General features: G+C 36.7%; 1 protein-coding gene and 1 non-coding gene across 2 annotated transcripts in view; one reads left to right on the top strand and one right to left on the bottom strand.

Annotated features, from left to right (window-relative positions):
- Positions 1 to 24,892, top strand: part of CACNA2D3 (calcium voltage-gated channel auxiliary subunit alpha2delta 3) — a 987,429-nt gene that overhangs the window by 294,618 nt on the left and 667,919 nt on the right. The window lies entirely within an intron of this gene.
- On the bottom strand, positions 19,723 to 19,826 carry LOC143658125 (U6 spliceosomal RNA). The gene has a single exon (XR_013163148.1). It is a non-coding gene; the product is annotated as a U6 spliceosomal RNA (small nuclear RNA).

Below are 24,892 nucleotides of genomic sequence, written 5' to 3'. Positions count from 1 at the left end.
GATGAAAAACAAGACATTCAGTCTCAAAGTACCATCCCACAAACTACTTATTAATAACAAAGGGTAAAATTGTATATACTGCCTTAACAAATGATCAAAGTTACTATAACCAGTAATGGGTCACTGGTATCAAGTGGCACGAGCTCTGATGACTTGGAAGAATGCAACATCACTTACTTGGAATTCTTGCTCAAAATATGTAGCATTTTGATAAAGCAAAATTGTTCCTCAGATTGAGGAACTAATAACTGGCTGAACACAAGGTCAAGAAACACAAAGAAAGATCAAGGATCTATTGCAGACTAAAAGAGATTAAAGACACATGACAAATAAATGCAATGTATAACACTGAACTGGATCCTGAACAAGAAAAAAAAAAGAAAAGATTGATACAAAGGGATAATTGGTGGGATTTGAAGATGAATTGCGCATAAGACAATACTATTTAATCAATGTTGAATCTTCCAGTTTTGACCCTTGTACTATGCTTATGTAAGAGAATATCCTTTTACTTGCTTTTATTTTCTGGACCAAATATTTGGAATCCTTGGGTCAATAGGAGTGAGTGAGTTTGCAGGAGAGTGAGAAAGATTATTGGAAGTCAGGACTGTTTTGAAAAATCTGGTACTTATGGTTAATATAGTCAATTTTACCTTGCGATCAGTTGTTCTATAACAATGAGTGGGCTGGGGCAGGGAAGGGAATATGATTACTCTTTGGGAATTATCTTTCAGCAGGAGAAATATATCCTATGGTTTAGCTCCACTAACCTAAAGACGATGTTCTTTTTTCTCCATCTGAAGACATTGTTATCTTCCAAGAATGTTCTGACATCCATCATATTATTGAAGCTTTACAATAAAATCCTGGTGCCACATGGCTGATTCCCCTTGACAAAATTTGGGGCAGTAAACATGAATGCAGTGTCGGCATTTCTCTCAGCAAAAACAGGAGAAAACGAGTCTCTGCAGTGTTAAAGTGTTCTCTTGCGAACAAGGAAAGGGGGTCCTTTCTTCCTCTCCAGTCACCTGTTCTGTATAAGGACAGGAGACATATCGGAGAGTGCAGTTGTAATCTGAATAGAAAAGTAGATGTTGAAATGATCTACCAGTATTACACTTTCTGGATCTTAGACCTTGCTGAAATCTTCTCTGAGTCAACGTAAACCGTGCACAATTTTGTGGAAACCTGTAAAACAGCGGCCTTGATAAAATGGATGTGCATTGAAGGATGTGTCTCTGCTTAGGTGAAGGTTTTGAAGCTGCTGAAGCTTCAGTGCTATTTAAGCACAAGTCCGTCAATGACTCTGGTTTCAGTGCCATCGCCTTGACTGGGTAGCAGGTTGTGCAATGGCTCTGAGTTTATTGCTGTGATGGTCCATTAGAGCTGATCGATCATTAATCTGGGTTCCACTGACCTCTCAGTAACCCCTGCCAGTTGATTGTTTTTATCAAAAAATTTCGTCCCACCACCTGCTCACTGTGAAATAATGCTGAGGCGGGGCCTGCACTATTAGCTCAGGAAGGCTGTTTTCCTACATGAGATGTTTTTGTGAAATTTCCTGAACTGTGTAATTTTGAGTTATGTAGGTCTTTGTCTCTCTGTCTTCCAAATACAAAAGAAATGATGATCTGCCCCTTCTTTCATTTTAAATTGGAGTTTTGGTGTTATTGCAACATTCATGTGCTTTAAAAGTGATGAATTTCCTTTTATAAGTAGAATTATCAAAAGTTACACAAAGAAAGTGTTATTGTCAGGATTTTATTTTCTATTTAAATTCCCTCTCAGCCACTCCAAAGGTTTAGCTTTTCTCCTATGGCTTCTGATCTTGGCCATCTGCTCTTCCCTGGGCAAGTTCTGTAAGTATGGTCTTGCTTTCACTAGTTCATTATTACCTGATATTTCCATTAGAGTGATTTTTCAGTTCTTATTGGTGTAGACTTTGTTAAATGATATCTCCTTTATTTTGAGCTGTGAATTACATAGGTTTTTATTGTAAAGCACATGAAAGATTTAAAATTATGATTAAAACTAAGCTTTTTTTTTTTTTAAAGAAAACTACTTTGACTTAATGATCATGTGTGAGTATTTTATTTAGTGTTTCACCTTTATTATTTTGATGGCAAAACCTAATTCTGGAAGGGGTCCTAGCCCTGGCTGTCCTACCCATTGGTGAATTCCTAGAAAACAGGTCTACACATATTCAAGGTAACTCAGAGAATGCCTTCCCACTCTTGCTGTTTTTGGGTTTTTCCACTGGCAACAAGGAAGACGAGAAAGTCCTTTTGACAGTTTACTAAAAGTCTGCTTATCGTTGAACTGCAAACATATTTTCTTAAAAGCTGCCTCATATAAGTGCCAGTTGCATAGAGCTGGTGCATGGCAGGAAAAAAAAAAGAATTATAGTTTTTGAATTGTGTATCCTGCAGAAGCTTTTCAGTTGCGAAGTTTTCTAGAATAATTGTGCTTTGTTGTTTGGCAAGTTATAGGAAAATTAAAAACTCTGGTGACATTGAGAGGGAAAACAGAAATGTGAGAGTGGAAAGAAATGGTGGGGATGGGGGAGAGGACCAGATTGTGTCCTCAGTGTCCCCTCCTAGTTATCGCCAAGTTGCAAGCTCCTGTCTTGCAAACACTGTGGCCTGATTTCAAAATTGGGGTGAGAGAATTGGAGTGGAAGGATACAAAGACTGCTGGTGGGAAATCTCTGAGATGGGACAACTTATGATCCCCCCACCTCCTCGCTGTCTGTTGCAAAGGAAGCTTTGTGCCGAAGGAGACCCAGGGGAGGAGAGAAGGGGCGGGCGAGCAGAACATCTAACACCATCCACTGGGAGAAGGAAGCCTTTCTAGGGAGAGATTAGAAAGGAAAATGGAGCAGCAAACAGCAGAGCAGAGCTGTCCTTTTCCCTGAAAGCATTTCTCTGCTGGAAAGTGAGGCTTGGGACCATCTGTCATAAACGAGAGCAAAGGCAGGATTTAGTAGAAGTACTTTGGGAGTGGAGGAAATGAGTGCTCCCACCAGTATGTGTATTTCCCCTGAGCCCTGATCCGTGCTTGTCCTTCAGCTCTGGTCTGGGCGAGGCACTGAGCTTGTTGCTGGGGGACCCACGCCCAGTTAGAAATGGTGTTTTCCATAGAGATAGCTAATTTGCTTTTGTCCAATAAACAAGGAAGATAGGGGTCACATCTGTAGGAGAAATAAATGAAAAGAGGAGGAGGAAAATTTTCACACTCTTTGTGATAAAATAAAGTTCCTTTTTTTTTTTTTTTTCTGATTTAGCTGATGAGAGCATACCTATTACTATCTCTTTTTTCTTTGTTCTTTTTATCAACTTGGCAGGGGTTTACGGTTGGTCCTCATCATTTTAAGATTTTACATTAGATGCTTCCTAGTTAGGACTTGCCATATGTCCATTATTTAGCCACAAAACTGATGTGTATATAGTTTCCAAGGAATCCTCATGTGCAAGCCTTTTAAAATCAAAGTCACTCCTTAGTTGTCACACACACGTAGACACACACACGCACCCTATGCAAACACATGTTGTGGGTTTTGTTCCCTTGGCTAGAACACAGCACCTTGTCCTAAGGCCAATGTCATGACTTGAATTTTATGTTAAGTAATTGTTGGGTGGTCACACTTTATGCCTATAACCCTGACTGCTGGTCATATGAGAGTGAAGAAGGGGATGGAACCTCAGCTTATTCCAGAGAGAGCTTTGGCCTGGGAGTCTGGAAATGTAGATTCTAGTAGGTCTCAGCCTGAATGGACCACTTACGTGTCGTCGATCTCCAACAAGTAATTCTGCAGCTGTGGGCTCTTAACTTACCCACAAAAATGACATGCTTGTAATATCTAGATGACTTCTAAGATCGCATGTTCTCTGGTGCGCTGTGATTCATTCAGCAAATAGCAATGGATAAACTCTGTGTGTTAGGCATTGTATTGTGGAAATGGCTGTGAACGAGATAGTCTGTGTTCCCCCAGAACTCACCAACTAAAAGGAAGACAGGTGTTAAGATGACAACATAAAAATGATTAAATTTTCATGGTGATGAGTGCAGTGAAAGAAAAGTACAGTGTGCCACAAGGAGCCCTCACCTTGCTTGGGAGTTCCGGGGCAAAAGCCCAAAGGTGAGTGCGGATTGGGTGCAAATTCTGTGTGCACCTCCAGACAGCTGCAAGAAATATCCCCAAACAGAAGACCTGTAATATGCTTGTCATAAGTGAAAATTTGAAAGTATTTTATCTATTTTCCATACAACAATCTTTCTCACTTCTGAATTCTGACACTTTATTTTTGTCTCTTTTATGATGCTTATTACTTTCCATCCTAATTATAGTCAAATAAGTATCTATCCGTTACTTAATTTAACATTTATTCAGAATTCACTACATGTTAAGCCCTGTTCTAGGCTGTGGGAAGTCTACAAACTGATATGTGATCCTTGGCTCCCAGAAAAGCCCTAATACCAGGTGTGTTAACAAGTGATTACAATAGAATACGGAGAGGAGCTAGCCAGGTGGAGTTGCAGGTAAATTCTGTGAGGGTAGGATTTATTGTTCTTCGACACTGATTCATTGTTATTCTTCCAGCAAATACTTATTGAGCATCTTTTGTATTCAAGAAGGGGCTGCAAAGCACAGGGGTCAGAGGATCTAAATGAAACAGAAAAAAGGAGCCAAGATTTCAGCCCTTGTTGATACGTAATTTCACAAACTGGTTTTAAATTACATTTGTGATAAGTGCTACCTTTTATTTTTTCTTCTGTAAAATCTGCCACAGTACAATGCAAAGATCTTAAAACTTGGTAAGTTTGACTTGATAAGGAGAGTTTCTTTCTGCCCTGTTTGCATGCTTCCCTCTTCCACTCTCCACTGAAACCACTGTTCCAGTGTCTAATGTTAAAAGAGCAATTTTGGATATTCTTGAACTTTATGCAAATGACACAATGAAGCATGTACTCTTTTGGGTCTGGCTTCTTCCACTCAACACAATTTCTGAGATTCATCCACATTGTGTAAATTCCTTCTTCTTTTCTAATGTAAGCTTTGGATACTATAAACTGCCCTCAATAGTTAATTCCTCCCCTTCTCAAGATTGTATGCTCTGTTTCCATTATCATTGAGTACAAAATGTTTAATAATTTCCTTTGTGAAAGCCCCTTTTAATACCTTGTGGTGTTAAAGCCACCAAAAACTATTGTGGATTTGTCCATTTCTCCCTTTAATTCTCGTAGTGTTGGGTCATATATTTTGAAGCTGTCTCATCTGGTTTTGCATATTGGGATTCTCATGTCTTTCTGATGAATTGAACTTTCTATCATTAAAAAATACTCTTCTTCATCACTTTTAATACCTCTGATTATGTAGCCATACCAGCATTTTATATGTTATATCTTTTTCTGCCCTCTTACTTTAACTTATTTGTGTCTTTATATTTAAATAGTAACTCGGGCATTATGTAGGTGGTTTTGCTCTGGCGATCGCTATCTTTTAGTTGGATGGTTTAATTTATTCACTATGTGTAATTATCAGTATAATTGGACATTTCTTGCTTGCTTTCTTTCTGTTTTTTTCCCCCCATTTCATCCTTGCTTTTTCTTGGGTTAATGGAACATGTCTTAGTGTATCATTTAATTTCTCTATTAACTTTTTTTTTTTTTTTTTTTTTTTTAAAGGAAAGACAGAGAGAAGGAAGGAAGGATAGAAGGAAGGAAGGAAGGAAGAAAGGGAAACATTTTTAAACATTTTCTTGTTTTTATTGTATTCTGTTTCTCCGTTTTTGTTACATGGGCTGGGGCCGGGAATCGAACCGAGGTCCTCCGGCATAGCAGGCAAGCACTTTGCCCGCTGAGCCACCGCGGCCCGCCCTAATTTCTCTATTAACTTTTAACCCACCTGGGTTGACAGTTTATTTTTCTTTCTGCGCTTTTAGAGATATAATTCCATTCTCTTCTTATCTTTAATGTTTCTGGTGATATACCAGCCATCATTCATATGGGGTCTACTTTTTATGGCTACTTTCATTTCTTGTCTTCTTGTCTTTGGTGTTCAGTATACCATACACTGCGATAAGTTAAAGATGATGCTAGACATGATTTTATTTGTACTTATTCCACTTTGAGTTGGCTGGAATTCTTGAATATTCTCAAAATATTTGGGAAAATTTTCACAAGTATTTTTTTCAGATGTCTCATGTTCCAGTCTTTTTTTTTTTATTATCTTCTGGAACATCACATATATTATATTGCTTAATATCATCCCACAGGTCACTGCTGCCCTTTTTAGTTTGCTTACAGTCAATTTTCTGTTAGTTCAAGTTAACCAACCCTCCCTTCTTTAGTCTCCAATCTGTCGTTAAACTCATCCAGTGAATATTTTATCTCACATGTTGTACTTTTAAGTTCTAAAATTTTCATTATATGTTTTTCATAGTTTTTGTTCTCTGGAGCATCTCTACCTAATATGCACTGATTATATTCACATTTTCTTTTGGTTAAAATTTTTTTATTAGAGAAATTATGGGTTCACAGAACAATTATGCACAAGATACATAATTCCCATACACCACCAACACCTTGCAATTGATGGGGAATGTTTTTTACAATTGATGATAATACTTTTTTAGGGCTATACACAGGCTTGTGAAATATGTCCTATTAATATTAGTGGTAGTATTCTTATTATTTTTTAGACATGTTGTAGGTTACAGAAAACTTGCAAAGAATACAGTGTTCCCATATATCTCCTATTAGTGACACTTTGCATATATGTGGCATATTTGTTACAATTGATGAAAGAATTCTAAAACAGCACTATTAATGATAGACCATAATTTACATTATTTAGTACATTTTTATTTAAATACATTACAATATTTTCCTCTATTTACCACCCTATTATTAACACCTTATAATAGTGTTGTATATTTGTTACAATTCATCAAAGAACATTCCTATACTTGTAACCATAAACCCCAGTCCATCATCCACAGCAGGGTTCACTGTGTTATACAGTCTCATGTTTTTTTCTTTTGTCATTCTAGTAACATACGCAATCCCAAATTTCCCCCTTCAGCCATCTCCACAAACATAGTTTAGGGCTGTTAATTATATTGACGATAATGTGGTATATATGACCACCATCCATTTCTAAACCTTCACAATCAACCTAAATTGAAAATCTGTGCAAATTAAGCATCGACTCCCCATTCTCTACTCCTTTCTATCCCCTGGTAAACCCATATTCTAAATTCTTATTATAATTAGTTCATATCAGTGAGATCATACAATTTGTCCTTTTGTGCCTGGTTTATTTCACTCAGCATAATGTTCTCATATTTCATTCATGTTGTCACATACATCAGGTCTTAATTGCTTTTTTTACAGCTGTGTAGTATTCCATGATATGTGTATACCATTTTATTATCTATTCATTGGTTGATGGACATTTGGGTTCCTTCCATCTTTTAGCAGTAATGCTGCTCTGAACAGCATTATTGGTGTGCAATAAAATTTGGTGTGCAAATATTTCTTTGAATCATGCTTTTAATTCATCTAGTTATATACCTAGAAGTAGGATTGCAAGTTCATGTGATAATTCTATAATTAACTTCCTGAAGAACTGCCAAAATGTCTTCCAATGTGGCTATACCATTTTACATTCCCAGCAGCATGAATGAGTGCTCCTATTTCTCCACATCCTCTCCAACACTTGTACTTTTCTGTTTGTTTGTTTTTAATAGTATTCATTCTAATGGATGTGAAATAATAACTCATTGTGGTTTTGATTTGCATTTCCCGAATAACTGCTGATGCTGAGCATCTTTTCATTTGCTTTTTAGCCATTTGTATTTCTTCTTTGGAGAAATGTCAATTCAAGTATTTTGCCCATTTTTAAAATTGTTTTTTTTTTGTCTTTTTGTTGTTGATTTGTAGGATTTCTTTTTTTATTCTGGAAGTTAAATCCTTAATGGATATGTGGTTTCCAAATATTTTCTCTTATTCAATAGGTTGTCTTTTCACTTTTGTGACAAAGTCCTTTGACCCCCGAAGTTTTTAATTTTGAGGAGGTCCCATTTATCTATTTTTTCTTTCATTGCTTATCCTTTGGGTGGAAAGTCTTAGAAACCATTGCCTACAACAAGATTCTGAAGATGCTTCCACTACATTTTCCTTTAGAGGTTTAATAGTCCTGGTAGGTCTTTGGTCCATTTTGAGTTAATTTTTTGTATATGATGTGATATAGGGGTCCTCCTTCATTCTTTTGCATATGGAGATCCAGTTTTCCCAGCACCATTTGTTGAAGAGACTAAACTTTCCCAGTTGAGTTGACTTGGCAGTCTTGTCAAAAATCACTTGGTCATAGATGTGAGGGTCTATTTCTGAACTCTCAGTTTGATTCCATTGGTGAATATGTCTTTCTTTGTGCTACTACCATTCTGTTTTGATCACTCTAGTTTTGTAATGTGCTTTAAAGTAAAGAAATGTGAGTCCTCCAACTTCATTCTTCTCTTTCATGATGTTGAAAAATCTTTTTCAAGACTCAGGGGCCTTACTCTTACAAGTAAATTTAATAATTGGCTTTTCCTTTTTTGCATATTAGGCTTATGGAATGTTTATTGGGATTGTATTGAATCTGTAAATCATTTTGTGTAGAATTGACATCTCAATGATATTTAATCTTCCAGTCTGTGAATATAGAATGTCCTTCCATTTATTTAGATCTTCTTTGATTTCCTTTAGCAATGTTTTGTAGTTTTCTGTGTACAAGTCCTTTACATCCTTGGCTAAATTTACTTCTGGATATTTAATTCTTTGAGTTGCTGTTGTAAATGTAATTTTTTTTCTTGTTTTTCTCCTCAGATTGCTCATTACTAGTGCATAGAAACACTACTGAATTTTGCATGTTGATATTGTACCCTGGTATTTTGCTGAATCCATGTATTAGCTCTAGTAGCTTTGTTGTAAATTGTTTGGGGCTTTCTCCATATAGGGTCATGTCATCTGCAAATAGTGAATTTTTACTTCTTCTTTTCTAATTTGAATGCCTTTTATTTCTTTTTCTTGCCTAATTGCTCTGACTAGAACTCCTAGTACAATTGTAAATAGCTGAGTTGATAGTGGGTATCCTTGTCTTTCTCCAGATTTGAGAGGGGGAAACTTTCAGTCTTTCACCATTGAATATGGGGTTAGCTGTTGTACTGGTTTTAAATGGTTCTACCCCAGAAAAGCCCTGTTCTTTTAACCCTAATCCAATCTTGTGGGAACAGCCCATGCTCTTTTAATCCTGATCCAGTATTGTAGGGTTAGAGCTCTTGATTGGTTTGTTTCCATGGAGATATGACACACCCAATTGTGGACATAACCTCTTGATTAGATTATTTCCATGGAGGTGTGACCCTGCCATTCAAGGTGGGTCTTCATTAATTTACTGAAGTCCTTTAAAAGGGAAAATGCTTTGGAGAAAGCTCAGATGCAGACATTTGGAGATGCTTGGAGTGCCTACAAGAGATACTTAGAGAAGCTGTAAGAAACCAGGACGCAATATTTGAAGAGAAGAAATCTCTGGTCCAGGGGAGATGCTAAGCTAAGAGATGATGCCCAGAATTTTGCCCCGGAGAAACTAAGTGAAGGCCCACAGATGCATGGAGAAGAAGCCACTGGAATCAGATGCTGGAATCAAGGAATGGAAGACTCCAGCCACATACCTTCCCATATGATAAATATTGGCCTTCCTTCATAGTCAAGATACCTTTATCTGGATGCCTTAGTTTAGACATTTTTAAGGCCTTAGAACTTTAAATTTGTAACTTAATAAATCACCTTTATAAAAGCTGATCCATTTCTGGTATATTGTATTCTGGCAGCTGTAGCAAATTGAGACAGCTATAGACCTTTTTCTCATATGCCTTTTATCAAATTGAGGAAGTATCTTTCTATTCCTAGTTTTTAAAGCATATTTTTTTTCCAGAAAGGATGCTGAATTTCACCAAATGTCTTTTCTGTATCAATTGAGATGATCATGTTTTCTTCCCTTTGTTTTGCTAAAGAATGCTGAATTTCACCAAATGCCTCTTATGTGTCACTTGAGATGATCATTTTTTCTTCCCTTTGTTTTGTTAATGTGGTGTATTATAATAATTGATTTTCTTGTGTTAAACCACCCTTGCATACCTGGGATAAAGCCCACTTGGTCATGGTATATAATTCTTTTGATATATTGTTGGATTTGATTTACAAATATTTTGTTGAGGATTTTTGCATCTATATTCATTAGAAATATTGGTCTGTAATTTTTTCTGGTGGTATCTTTATTTGACTTTGGTATTAGGGTGATGTTCATGTCACAGAATGAGTTAGATAGTATTCCCTTCTCTTCTTTTTTTTTTTTTTGAAGAATTTGAACAGTATTGTTATTAATTCTTCTTGAAATGATTGGTAGAATTTGCCTGTGAAGCCATTTGATTCTGGGCTTTTTCTTTGGCATTTGATGACAGATGCAATCCCATTACTTGCAGTTGGTCTATGGAGGTCTTCTGTTTGTTCTAGAGTCAGTTTAGTTTGTTCATACCTTTCTAAGAATGTGTGCATTTTTTCTAGGTTGTCTAATTTTTTTGGTATACAGTTGCTCATAGTATCCTCTTCTGATCATTTTTATTTCGGTGGGATCAATAGTAATATCCCCCCTCTCATTTCTGATTCTATTTGTTTGCATATTTTCTCTTTTTTTTCATTGTAAGTTTGGTTAAGGTTTTGTCTGTTTTACTGATCTCTTCAAAGAACCAGTTGGTTTTGGTAATTCTCTCTTGTTTTTTATTCTCAGTTTAATATCTTTCTGCTCTAATCTTTGTTATTTAGTTCCTTCTCTTGCTTTGAGGTTCATTTGCTGTTCTTTTTCTAGTTCCTCCAGGTGTGTAGTTAAGTTTTTGATCTTAGCACTTTCTTCTTTTTCTTTTTCTTTTGCATGGGCAGGCACTGGGAATTTAACCCAGGTCTCAGGCCTGGCGCTTTTTTCTTTTTTAATGTAAATATTTAGGGCTAGAAATTTCCCTTTCAGCATTGTCTTTGCTGCATCCCATAAGTTTTGGTATGTTGTGTTCTCACTTTCCTCCATCTCAAGATATTTATTGTTTTACCCTGTAGTTTCTTCTTTGACCCACTGATAGTTTAAGAGGGTATTACTTAACTTCCAGATATTTGTGGGTTTTCCAGTTCTCCAAATGTTACTTATTTTCAGCTTTATTCCATTTTGGTCAGAGATGATGCTTTATATGATTTCAAAATATTTTTAAAAATACTTTCTTGTAGTTACCCTGGGTTTTGTATTATACAACCTACATCTATAACATACTAATCTGAAAAGATAGCAAGTTAACTTCATTAGCATACATAGTCTCTGCTTCCATATCCCTCTGTTTCCCTGCTTTATGTTGTTTTTGTCCCAGTTTCCACTTTATATTTTGCTTGTGCAGGAAATATCCATTTTTCTTGTTCACTTGTATTCTGATTCACATAGTAGTTGAAGAGTAGAATTGTATATTGAGGATACGGTATTATTGGCTTGAATTTACCCTTTAGTTACTCTTGCCGATGATCTTCCTCTCGTCACATTACACTGAAGCCACTCTCTCTGTCTTTTTCTTTCAACCTGTTGAACTCCCTTTCGTAATTTTTGTAATGCAGATCTACTGTCGATGAATTCTCTCAGTTTCTGTGTATCTGTGAATATTTTAAACTGTCCTCCATTTTTGAAGGACAGTTTTACTGGATGAAGAATTTTTGACTGGGCAATTTTTCTCTTTTAGTACCTTAAATATTTCATACCACTGCCTTCTTGCCTCCATGTTTCTGATGAGAAATGAGCATTAGTCTTATGAATGATCCCTTGTGTGTGTTGAATCACTTTTGTCTTGCTGCTTTCAGAATTCTCTTTTTCTCTGGCATTTGGCAATCTGAATAATATGTGTTCTCAAAGTAGGTCTATTGGGATTTATTCTTTCCGGAGTACACTTCACTTCTTGGACATGTATATTTATGTCTTTCATAAGAGTTGGGAAATTTGGGGGCATTATTTCCTGAAATATTCTTTTTTTTTTTTTTATTAATTAAAAAAAGAATTAACAAAACAATTAGAAATCATTCCAATCTACATGTACAATCAGTAATTCTTAATAACATCACATAGTTGCATATTCATCACTTCTTAGTACATTTGCATCGATTTAGAAAAAGAAATAAAAAGACAACAGAATAAGAATTAAAACAATAATAGAAAGAAAAAAAAAAAAACAAAAACAAAAAACCTATACCTCACATGCAGCTTCATTCAGTGTTTTAACATAATTGCATTATAATTGGGTAGTATTGTGCTGTCCATTTCTGAGTTTTTACATCCAGTCCCGTTGTACAGTCTGTATCCCTTCAGCTCCAATTATCCCTTCTCTCTTTTTTTTTTTATTAACGGAAAAAAAGAAATTAACCCAACATTTAGAGATCATACCATTCTACATATGCAATCATTAATTCTTAACATCATCACATAGATGCATGATCATCATTTCTTAGTACATATGCATTGGATTAGAAGAACTAGCAACATAACCGAAAAAGATATAGAATGTTAATATAGAGAAAAAAATAAAAGTAATAATAGTAAAATCAAAACAAAACAAAACAAAAACCTATAGCTCAGATGCAGCTTCATTCAGTGTTTTAACATGATTACTTTACAATTAGGTATTATTGTGCTGTCCATTTTTGAGTTTTTGTATCTAGTCCTGTTACACCGTATGTATCCCTTCAACTCCAATTGGCCATTATCTTACCGTGTTTCTACCTACTGCTGGACTCTGTTATCAAGGACATATTCCAAATTTATTCTCGAATGTCTGTTCACATCAGTGGGACCATACAGTATTTGTCCTTTAGTTTTTGGCTAGACTCACTCAGCATAATGTTCTCTAGGTCCATCCATGTTATTACATGCTTCATAAGTTTATCCTGTCTTAAAGCTGCATAGTATTCCATTGTATGTATATACCACAGTTTGTTTAGCCACTCTTCTGTTGATGGAGATTTCGGCTGTTTCCATCTCTTTGCAATTGTAAATAACGCTGCTATAAACATTGGTGTGCAAATGTCCGTTTGTGTCTTTGCCCTTAAGTCCTTTGAGTATATTCCCAGCAATGGTATTGCTGGGTCATATGGCAATTCTATATTCAGCTTTTTGAGGAACCGCCAAACTGCCTTCCACAGTGGTTGCACCCTTTGACATTCCCACCAACAGTGGATAAGTGTGCCTCTTTCTCCGCATCCTCTCCAGCACTTGTCATTTTCTGTTTTGTTGATAATGGCCATTCTGGTGGGTGTGAGATGATATCTCATTGTGGTTTTGATTTGCATTTCTCTAATGGCCAGGGACATTGAGCATCTCTTCATGTGCCTTTTGGCCATTTGTATTTCCTCTTCTGATAGGTGTCTGTTCAAGTCTTTTTCCCATTTTGTAATTGGGTTGGTTGTCTTTTTGTTGTTGAGATGAACAATCTCTTTATAAATTCTGGATACTAGACCTTTATCTGATATATCATTTCCAAATATTGTCTCCCATTGTGAAGGCTGTCTTTCTACTTTCTTGATGAAGTTCTTTGATGCACAAAAGTGTTTAATTTTGAGGAGCTCCCATTTATTTATTTCCTTCTTCAGTGTTCTTGCTTTAGGTTTAAGGTCCATAAAACCTCCTCCAGTTGTAAGATCCATAAGATATCTCCCAACATTTTCCTCTAACTGTTTTATGGTCTTAGACCTAATGTTTAGATCTTTGATCCACTTTGAGTTAACTTTTGTATAGGGTGTGAGAGATGGGTCTTCTTTCATTCTTTTGCATATGGATATCCAGTTCTCTAGGCACCATTTATTGAAGAGACTGCTCTGTCCCAGGTGAGTTGGCTTGACTGCCTTATCAAAGATCAAATGTCCATAGATGAGAGGGTCTATATCTGAGCACTCTATTCGATTCCATTGGTCGATATATCTATCTTTATGCCAATACCATGCTGTTTTGACCACTGTGGCTTCATAATATGCCTTAAAGTCAGGCAGCGCGAGACCTCCAGCTTCGTTTTTTTTCCTCAAGATGTTTTTAGCAATTCGGGGCACCCTGCCCTTCCAGATAAATTTGCTTATTGGTTTTTCTATTTCTGAAAAATAAGTTGTTGGGATTTTGATTGGTATTGCATTGAATCTGTAAATCAATTTAGGTAGGATTGACATCTTAACTATATTTAGTCTTCCAATCCATGAACACGGTATGCCCTTCCATCTATTTAGGTCTTCTGTGATTTCTTTTAGCAGTTTTTTGTAGTTTTCTTTATATAGGTTTTTTGTCTCTTTAGTTAAATTTATTCCTAGGTATTTTATTCTTTTAGTTGCAATTGTAAATGGGATTCGTTTCTTGATTTCCCCCTCCGCTTGTTCTTTACTAGTGTATAGAAAAGCTACAGATTTTTGAATGTTGATCTTGTAACCTGCTACTTTGCTGTACTCATTTATTAGCTCTAGTAGTTTTGTTGTGGATTTTTCTGGGTTTTCGACGTATAGTATCATATCGTCTGCAAACAGTGATAGTTTTACTTCTTCCTTTCCCATTTTGATGCCTTGTGTTTCTTTTTCTTGTCTAATTACTCTGGCTAGAACCTCCAACACAATGTTGAATAATAGTGGTGATAGTGGACATCCTTGTCTTGTTCCTGATCTTAGGGGGAAAGTTTTCAATTTTTCCCCATTGAGGATGATATTAGCTGTGGGTTTTTGCATATATTCCCTCTATCATTTTAAGGAAGTTCCCTTGTATTCCTATCTTTTGAAGTGTTTTCAACAGGAAAGGATGTTGGATCTTGTCAAATGCCTTCTCTGCATCAATTGAGATGATCATGTGATTTTTCTGCTTTGATTTGTTGATATGGTGTATTACATTAATTGATTTTCTTATGTTGAACCATCCTTGCATACCTGGGATGAATCCTACTTGGTCATGATGTATAATTCTTTTAATGTGTTGTTGGATACGATTTGCTAGAATTTTATTGAGGATTTTTGCATCTGTATTCATTAGAGAGATTGGTCTGTAGTTTTCTTTTTTTGTAATATCTTTGCCTGGTTTTGGTATGAGGGTGATGTTGGCTTCATAGAATGAATTAGGCAGTTTTCCCTCCACTTCGATTTTTTTGAAGAGTTTGAGGAGAATTGGTACTAATTCTTTCTGGAATGTTTGGTAGAATTCACATGTGAAGCCATCTGGTCCTGGACTTTTCTTTTTAGGAAGCTTTTGAATGACTAATTCAATTTCTTTACTTGTGATTGGTTTGTTGAGGTCATCTATGTCTTCTTGAGTCAAAGTTGGTTGTTCATGTCTTTCCAGGAACCCGTCCATTTCATCTAAATTGTTGTATTTATTAGCGTAAAGTTGTTCATAGTATCCTGTTATTACTTCCTTTATTTCTGTGAGGTCAGTAGTTATGTCTCCTCTTCCATTTCTGATCTTATTTATTTGCATCCTCTCTCTTCTTCTTTTTGTCAATCTTGCTAAGGGCCCATCAATCTTATTGATTTTCTCATAGAACCAACTTCTGGTCTTATTGATTTTCTCTGCTGTTTTCATATTTTCAATTTCATTTATTTCTGCTCTGATCTTTGTTATTTCTTTCCTTTTGCTTGCTTTGGGATTAGTTTGCTGTTCTTTCTCCAGTTCTTCCAATTGAACAGTTAATTCCTGCATTTTTGCCTTTTCTTCTTTTCTGATATAGGCATTTAGGGCAATAAATTTCCCTCTTAGCACTGCCTTTGCTGCATCCCATAAGTTTTGATATGTTGTGTTTTCATTTTCATTTGCCTCGAGGTATTTACTAATTTCTCTTGCAATTTCTTCTTTGACCCACTCGTTGTTTAAGAATGTGTTGTTGAGCCTCCAGGTATTTGTGAATTTTCTGGCATTCCGCCTATTATTGATTTCCAACTTCATTCCTTTATGATCCGAGAAAGTGTTGTGTATGATTTCAATCTTTTTAAATTTGTTAAGACTTGCTTTGTGACCCAGCATATGGTCTATCTTTGAGAATGATCCATGAGCACTTGAGAAAAAGGTGTATCCTGCTGTTGTGGGATGTAATGTCCTATAAATGTCTGTTAAGTCTAGCTCATTTATAGTAATATTCAGATTCTCTATTTCTTTATTGATCCTCTGTCTAGATGTTCTGTCCATTGATGAGAGTGGGGAATTGAAGTCTCCAACTATTATGGTATTTGTGTCTATTTCCCTTTTCAGTGTTTGCAGTGTATTCCTCACGTATTTTGGGGCATTCTGGTTCAGTGCATAAATATTTATGATTGTTAAGTCTTCTTGTTTAATTGTTCCTTTTATTAGTATATAGTGTCCTTCTTTGTCTCTTTTAACTGTTTTACATTTGAAGTCTAACTTGTTGGATATTAGTATAGCCACTCCTGCTCTTTTCTGGTTGTTATTTGCATGAAATATCTTTTCCCAACCTTTCACTTTCAACCTATGTTTATCTTTGGGTCTAAGATGTGTTTCCTGTAGACAGCATATAGAAGGATCCTGTTTTTTAATCCATTCTGCCAATCTATGTCTTTTGATTGGGGAATTCAGTCCATTAACATTTAGTGTTATTACTGTTTGGATAATATTTTCCTCTGCCATTTTGCCTTTTGTATTATATATATCATATCTGACTTTCCTTCTTTCTACACTCTTCTCCATACCTCTCTCTTCTGTCTTTTCGGTTCTGACTCTAGTGCTCCCTTTAGTATTTCTTGCAGAGCTGGTCTCTTGGTCACAAATTCTCTCAGTGACTTTTTGTCTGAGAATGTTTTAATTTCTCCCTCATTTTTGAAGGACAATTTTGCTGAATATAGGAGTCTTGGTTGGCAGTTTTTCTCTTTTAGTAATTTAAATATATCATCCCACTGTCTTCTAGCCTCCATGGTTTCTGCTGAGAAATCTACACATATTCTTATTGGGTTTCCCTTGTATGTGATGGATTGTTTTTCTCTTGCTGCTTTCAAGATCCTCTCTTTCTCTTTGACCTCTGACATTCTAACTAGTAAGTGTCTTGGAGAACGCCTATTTGGGTCTAATCTCTTTGGGGTGTGCTGCACTTCTTGGATCTGTAATTTTAGGTCTTTCATAAGAGTTGGGAAATTTTCAGTGAAAATTTCTTCCATTAGTTTTTCTCCTCCTTTTCCCTTCTCTTCTCCTTCTGGGACACCCACAACACGTATATTTGTGCGGTTCATATTGTCCTTGAGTTCCCTGATACCCTGTTCAAATTTTTCCATTCTTTTCCCGATAGTTTCTGTTTGTTTTTGGAATTCAGATGTTCCATCCTCCAAATCACTAATTCTATCTTCTGTCTCTTTGAATCTATCATTGTAGGTATCCATTGTTTTTTCTATCTTTTCTACTTTGTCCTTCACTTCCATAAGTTCTGTGATTTGTTTTTTCAGTTTTTCTATTTCTTCTTTATGTTCAGCCCATGTCTTCTTCATGTCCTCCCTCAATTTATTGATTTTGTTTTTGAAGAGGTTTTCCATTTCTGTTCGTATATTTAACATTAGTTGTCTCAGCTCCTGTATCTCATTTGAACTATTGGTTTGTTCCTTTGACTGGGCCATATTTTCAATTATTTGAGCGTGATCCGTTATCTTCTGTTGGCGTCTGCGCATTTATTCAGATTTCCCTGGGTATTGGATCCAAAAGTTTCGAAGATTTTCCTGTGAAATCTCTGGGTTCTGTTTTTCTTATCCTGCCCAGTAGGTGGCGCTCGTGGCACACGTTTGTCTGCGGGTCCCACCAGTAAAAGGTGCTGTGGGACCTTAAACTTTGGAAAACTCTCGCCGTCCGGGGGGTTCGCTAGCCGAAGCGGCTTGAGCCGGCCCGGGGTCCGAACGCAGGGAGGGTTGCTGGTCGCCGCAGTCCGGGAAAGAGCCCGTCCGAATTTCCTAGTCGGCCCTGGGTGACAAGCGTGGCGCGAGGGCGCCAGCGACAGCAGCCCGCCCGAGAGAGTGCACGTTCCCCGGGAGTCACGGGTTTGGAAGGGGCCTCACCCACCCGTCACCGTTCTCCGCAGCCTGGGGATTTCCGATCCAATTCTCTCAGTTGGTCCGGGGGGCTGCGCGTGGTGTGGGCGCCAGCCGCCTTGGTTTCAGGGGACTGCCTCTCCAATTCTCCCAGCCGGCCCGGGAAGGGGGAAGAGAGTAACTCCGGCCGCTTCCCGCCCCGCCTGGTGAGGCCCGCGCGCCTCGGCGATCTCACCCGAGCTGCTTCTCTCAGCCAGCCAGCCGTTCCAGGATGGGGTACGCTGTCTTTTTTATCTCTGTTGTGGCTTTGGGCGCTTTCTGTATCGTTTCTACTCCCCTAGTAGGTGTCCTGGAGAAGAAACTAAGATCCACGCGTCTTACTAAGCCGCCATCTTCCAGGAAGTCAGCCCTGAAATATTCTTTATGCCACATTCCCTTCTGTTCTGGGACTCCCATGACACATATATTATGCACTTCTTGATGTCACTTGTATCCCTGAGGCACTGCTCAATTTTTTCCATTCTTTTCTCTGTGCTTTCCTATATGATTAGGAAACTATATGATTTTAATTGACCTGTCTTCTAATTCTCTGATTCTTTCTTCTGCCTGTTCAAATCTACTGCTGTATGCCTCTAGTGTATTTTAAATCTCTTCTGTTGTGCCTTTTGCTCCCTTTATTTCTGTTATGTTTCTTTTTATACTTTCAAATTCTTCTTTATAATCACATAAGTGCCTTCTTAATATCCTTTATCTATATTTTCCTTCATTTAGGAGATTTGTTTGAACTTCCCTGATTAGTTGTTCCAAATTCTGTGTCTCCTCTGAACTTTTAATATCTTCCCTTGGCTGACCCATATCTTTTTTCTTAGTAGGGCTTTTGATTTTTTTTTTTTCCTGATGTCTAGGCATCTGATTATCTTGACGACTTAACTCTTGAAGTCGGTTTTGCCCTCTCGTTTGTGGTTTTATTTTTTATTGGCTTTGTATTAAGGCTCTTCTTTGACATTTGGTTCCATTTACTCTAGACCTTTAGAAAGTTTATGTTTAACTGTTCAGATTTTTTTAGTCCCTCTTCATCTGACTCTTACCCTGGATATGTGGTACAGTTTTTAAGATTGCAATTTTTGTGTGATTGTTTCCCCTCCAGGAGAAAGCTTTTCTTCTGTTCCTTCTCTGGGAATCTTGATCAGTTCTGCTCGTTTTTGTACAGAATTTTCTTCCCAGCTCCTGTGATTTGTTTAAATTCTCTCCCTTACCCAGTGCCCCATCTTCCTTATACTTTTCTGTTCTGGGACCCATCCTATCTTACAGCAGTTCAATTTACATTTTCTTTTTCTGTGAGCCTTTTCTTCCTCTGGTTTCTTCCCCATTAGGGTATTCTTCCTCAGGAAGCCAGATGGGGTCAATCCAGATAGGTGGGAGTCCCCAGAAAAGTCCAATTTTGGTTAGGTGCTTCAGCGAACAGGAATTAGATTGAGCGAGAGCACAGCAATTCTTGCCAGCAGTTCTGCTGTGGTCTCTCTCTCTTTTTTCCTCCTTTTTTTCCCTTTTGAGGGACCTTTCATATGCAGCACTCCTTACCAACTTGTGCTTTTAGGTTTATTTTTATTTTCTTTTTTTTTTTCTAATTTGAAACACTTCATAAATTTACGTGTCATCCTTGTGCAAGGGCCATGCTAATCTTTCTATTGTTCCAATTTTAGTATATGTGCTGCCAAAGCGAGCACCCAGCTTGTGTTTTGCCCTGGGTATTTGTGAACTTGTATCTCTGGGCCTGGATATGTGTGGGGTTCTAATTTACTGCTGCTAGTGCCTCTTATAGTTTCTGTCTGCAGCTGGAGTCACCTAGGCCACTGTCTCTGACGGATTTCTAAGCTGCATGGGACTGAATGAATTGGAGGGGAATGGGAATGGACCAGCAGGTCTGGGACAGAAATTTTTTGCCTTATATTTTTCTCTGTCTTCAAGTCAGAAGGACTAGAGTCCTTCTCTAATCCATAAGCATGTAGGATTTTCATGTTTTCTTTTAAGTCCTAGAAATATCCAAAATAGCTCCTTTGAATTCACTCTCTGCTAATTCCAACATCTTGGTCATTTCTATTTCTAGTGAATGCTTTTTTCTTTTGAGGTTATATTTTTCTGCTTCTTTGCATTTCTAGTTATTTTTGGTTCTATGTTGGATATAATTACTATGAATGGTTTTTAGAAATTTTCTTAATGTAATTTAATATGGTTCCATGCATGAAGTAGGTGTTTTTGAAAACTACCAAATTTATTGAAGCCAAGATGTCATCATTTATAGTTTCACCCATTATTTAATGTTATAACAACATGGAAAACTGCAACCAATTGAACTGTTACTAAATGTAAGAGACCTCCTTATTTCAGAGATGTTAAAATGTTAAGAATTATATGCCATAAAGTTGATGAAATATGCCACTAATTTGATGAGTAAACATATGTCCTGTTTCTTAGAAATGGATGGCTAGGTATGGATGTGTGCAGGTGGATGTATGCATGTGAAATTTCTTAAATTATCATTGGCATTAGGAAACAGTTATTAATGAAAAGGAAAGGAGAGAATGATATACTATACATAGCAGTGCAGCCTCCAGTGATTTGATCTTCTACATTGTAATTTTTACATAAGCAGTAAGTACAATATTGGCTTCTTTGTTCTAAAAGAACCACAAAGATTGTCTTCCAGCTGAAAGAAAGATTAAAATGCATTTTGTTTATTGAATCTTGAAATAAAAATGTTATTTTGAGAAGCTTGTAATTTCTACAGCTTGATTATGTTAATACCACCCCTATTCTGAATTCCGATAAAGGTATTAATAAATTTAAACACAGAAAGTGCAACTTTAAAGGAGTGATAATTGAAAACAAATCTGATTTTTTTGTGTCTGAATCATCATCTTATTTTATAGTTCATGGAAAATGAATAACATTGTTTGCTCCTTCCAAAGCTATCTTTTATTTGCCTGTGACACATTTCCATATTAGTGATCCTCTTTCTTTGCTACTTATATGTTTAGAAACTCTGGGTGCTATTATGTCTAATTGCATCAGGGGTGGATAACCTGGTAAAACCCCTGTGCATTTTCCCTCTTGCCCTAGTCTTTCATGCTGCACATTCTTTTTTTTTTTTTTTTTTTTATCATGACCATATATACCTTAATTTGGGGCATTAAAATGGCTATAGAAGTCTGAATTGTTGCTTTCCTAACCATGTCATTGGTTCTTTTGTGATTTACTTTAATCCTTGGGTTTTCTCAAATGGACTTTCTCAGTGCTTGGGAATATTTATTTTAAATAAATATTTGTTTTAGACACATTTGTTTTAGATAATACATTTTAAACACAATGAAACACTGCCAATTCAAACTGTATTAAGCATTCAAATTAACAAATACTTTTAAAGTCTAATTTTACCATTCCCACATACACAGTGTAATGTTGGGGCTTCAGACTTCGGCCGGTTTGCAAAGGGGACATTTGGGGACATCAGGGACTTCTTGGAGTGTCTACAATCATGTTAGATAAACACTTGGTGGTTCTGTTAATCATCATTTTCAGAGTCCCACATTACATTTCCAGAAACCTTCGTGTCTTTCATTAAGATGGCTGGCTGCAGAGGTCATTGGCAGACCTCAGAAATTACCTCGGGATCATTCTCCAGCAAATTCTTTGGCAGTTAGGAGAATGCCCTTAGGTTGCTGATTTTTCACCAAGGATCTTGTGGTCTAGGGATTTGCCAGCTGCTATTGAATTTTTTTAAGTAAATCTTGAATCTGGTAGCAATCCAGAAAGTAGACGACTCAGCAGAAATTTTCCACCCCTACTTAAGACTGCTAATAAAGGCCCCGAGATGTAGGTAGATGAATTAATTCTCACCTCTTCTACTCTCAGATTAGTTTGTGATGTAGGTTTTAATAGCGTACATAGCTTCAAGCACAGTCCTTTGCTATGGTAATCCTAATTTCTTCAAATTGAAAATTCTTTCATGACCACTAATTTTAGGATGTTTCTCTTAGCCAATTAATATTAATAAAATATAGCAACGATGAAAGAGTAATAGACACCATGTTGAAAATGTATTAAGAGCGGGTAGTGGCTGAACTGCTTCACTGGTGTTCTGTCATTTACTCCCCCCCCCCCCACAGTCCTGTAAGTTAGATCCTCTTTTTATTACTGTTTTACACATGGAGAACTGAAGATTGAAAGGCCAGTGCCTGGCCCAAGGTCACACATAAGTTTGTAGAGTGAGAATTCATATCCACGTCTTTCTGGCTCCAAAGACCAAAAAGCTGTGCTGCCTCATGTGACCACAATTTGTAACATCTACCTTAATTTTCATGGGACAAAATTTTATAAAGAAATAAATTTCAGATGAAATTGAAGTATCAAATACTTCAAAACTAAATTTTCTAGGATGGTAAATTTTGACCCAGAAATATATGAAGTAAAATAAATTTCTTAATAAGATATAATGATTTTGCAAAACATTATAAACTTCATTAAACATTGGTTTACTGATATTATTAGAAACATGTACATATGGGAGAGACTCCCTCATCTGGCATAGGTTTGGATCTGTTCTTTATAGTGCAGACAGCGTGATCTCTTAAACCACAAATGAGGTCATGTTACTTCTTTGCTTATATTTGTGCTTTGCTCACACTTAGAATAAAATCTGAACTCCCCACCAGCATTACGAAGCCTTGTACAATCTGCCCAGGATTGTGCGGTGGATTAGCAGCCACCTCTACCTCTATTCTCCATCTGTGGTATGCTCCTCCCCTACCTCCAATGGCATTTATTAGCTTATTTGTTGTTCCCCCCAGTGAAACATTCCATGAGCGCAGGTACCTGGCATCTACTAGGAGCTCCATAGATATTTGTTAGGATTATTTGAAATCCATAATGGTAATACAATGATCAAAACCCACAGCTGACTGATGCTGATCATCAGTGAATTGTAATAATTCATGAAGTTGTCATCTGTTTATTTTGATTACAAAAACTGAGTCCTTCTTAAAATAAATATTTTTGTCTTGACCAAAAGTGATTCAATTGTTGCTATAAAAGGCAAACACAAATTTATATACCAATGACAGACTTTAGTGAAACACTTGGCTTTTGTTTTTACTTGTAGTAATGAATTTGCAATGTTCCTTATCTAACTTATATTTTATCTTCTACCCATGCAGTAAAAATTAAATTATATGAATATACTAATTAATTATAAACAATAACATTGATTATATTCCATAATATTACATTAAATGAATATTTATCAAGTTATTTATTAAACATATTTTATGTACTTATAGAAAAAAAATAGATTGGAAAGGAAAAAAAAATTGGAGGGGAACCATACTCTTACAAATCAAGTTTTTGCCGTTGGGCTGGAGTCCACCTGCCTTCCCAACTCCCATAATCAGTGCCATAGATAAAGTATGTATGTGGCAACCTCTTACCCTGCAGGTAAGAACTCAGAGGGGGACATAACTAGTCTCTAAATTTCAGTATTTGACAGCAAAAATGTGTGTTTTAAGGTCATTCTGAATCTTTCTTTCCCCCAGAAGGCATATTCTAACATTATCATCTCCTCAGAACCCCTTTAAAAGCCCTGAGCCAGCTTCTCATGGAAAATCCTAGGTCTGAGTTTCACTTGTCCATAGTAAAATAACAACAAAAACAAAACAAAACAAACCACTTGGCGAAAAACAGCCTTTCTCATGCTGATGGTCATTAATGGTGGGGAAAAAAATAGTTTTCTTCCCAGAACTATTTCATTAGTAACCATGGCTGCTGAAGTTTTGCTAAACAACTGCTTGGCCTTGGACAAGCAGTGTGCCCTTTCAGACTTCTCACTCAAAGTAAATAAGGAGTGGGACTGGTTTGATTTTCCTGCCTGCCCTAGAATACTCTGATTGTGAGATTGTGATTTTTTTTATGTGGAAAGGATAGCAACTACTTGGGTGTGCTCTTTTTTTTGGGGGGGGGGGGGGAAATTTAACAGTTCCTGAGGGGAAACAGTCTCTGAGAATAAAATCCTCACTTTATTCTTTTTTTCCCCTGAAATAGATTATTTCAAAACTGAAATAGGGAAATTCCAATGAAAGATTGCTTGATTGGCGCATTCACAGATCCCTGATAATAACTTTATCATTACAGATTTAAAAGGGTTCGTCTGAATAATGAAAAGGGTATATTTTTGTAATTTTAGAAACTTAATTTTGAAACTGGAATGACTTGCTTTCCTCCAAACCTTAGTTTGCTGTATATTTAAGTAAACTCAGAACCAAATTAAACCTTTGCTTTCATTTATTTGGTGGTGATTATGCCATGCATATGAATGTATTCATAATTTACCCTCCTTCCTAAAAGTTTTCAGGTAGCTGAGAACACATGATCACCATGAAATTTTTTCTCTATTTTAAAGCCTTTTGCCATCTTGTTCTACATGAAACTGCCTGAAATGTAGAGGCCTTTCTAATTAAAAATGGTGGGGTGAGGAACGGGAGGAGAAAGAATTACAACTTCATAGCAATATTTTGTAAAACCCAGGTCAGGAAGAGAGATGGACCATAAACAACTTTTGCCTCTTCGATTACAAGAAAATAAAAGAGAACTCATGGTGCCTGTCTGTTTGCCAGTTAACATTTTGGAGAAGGTAGGTCTTGGCTGATTAGAGCTTGACTTCTGAAGACAGAAGGACATGGATTTGAGTCCTGGCTTTTTAAAAAATTAAAAAAAAAATTTTAATCCTAGTCGTGAGACCTGG

This window comes from Tamandua tetradactyla, chromosome 15 (genome assembly GCF_023851605.1).
Source record: "Tamandua tetradactyla isolate mTamTet1 chromosome 15, mTamTet1.pri, whole genome shotgun sequence".
Lineage (NCBI taxonomy): Eukaryota > Metazoa > Chordata > Mammalia > Pilosa > Myrmecophagidae > Tamandua > Tamandua tetradactyla.
The sequence above is the reverse complement of the archived record's forward strand: the minus strand, read 5'-3'. Positions and strand labels throughout refer to the sequence as shown.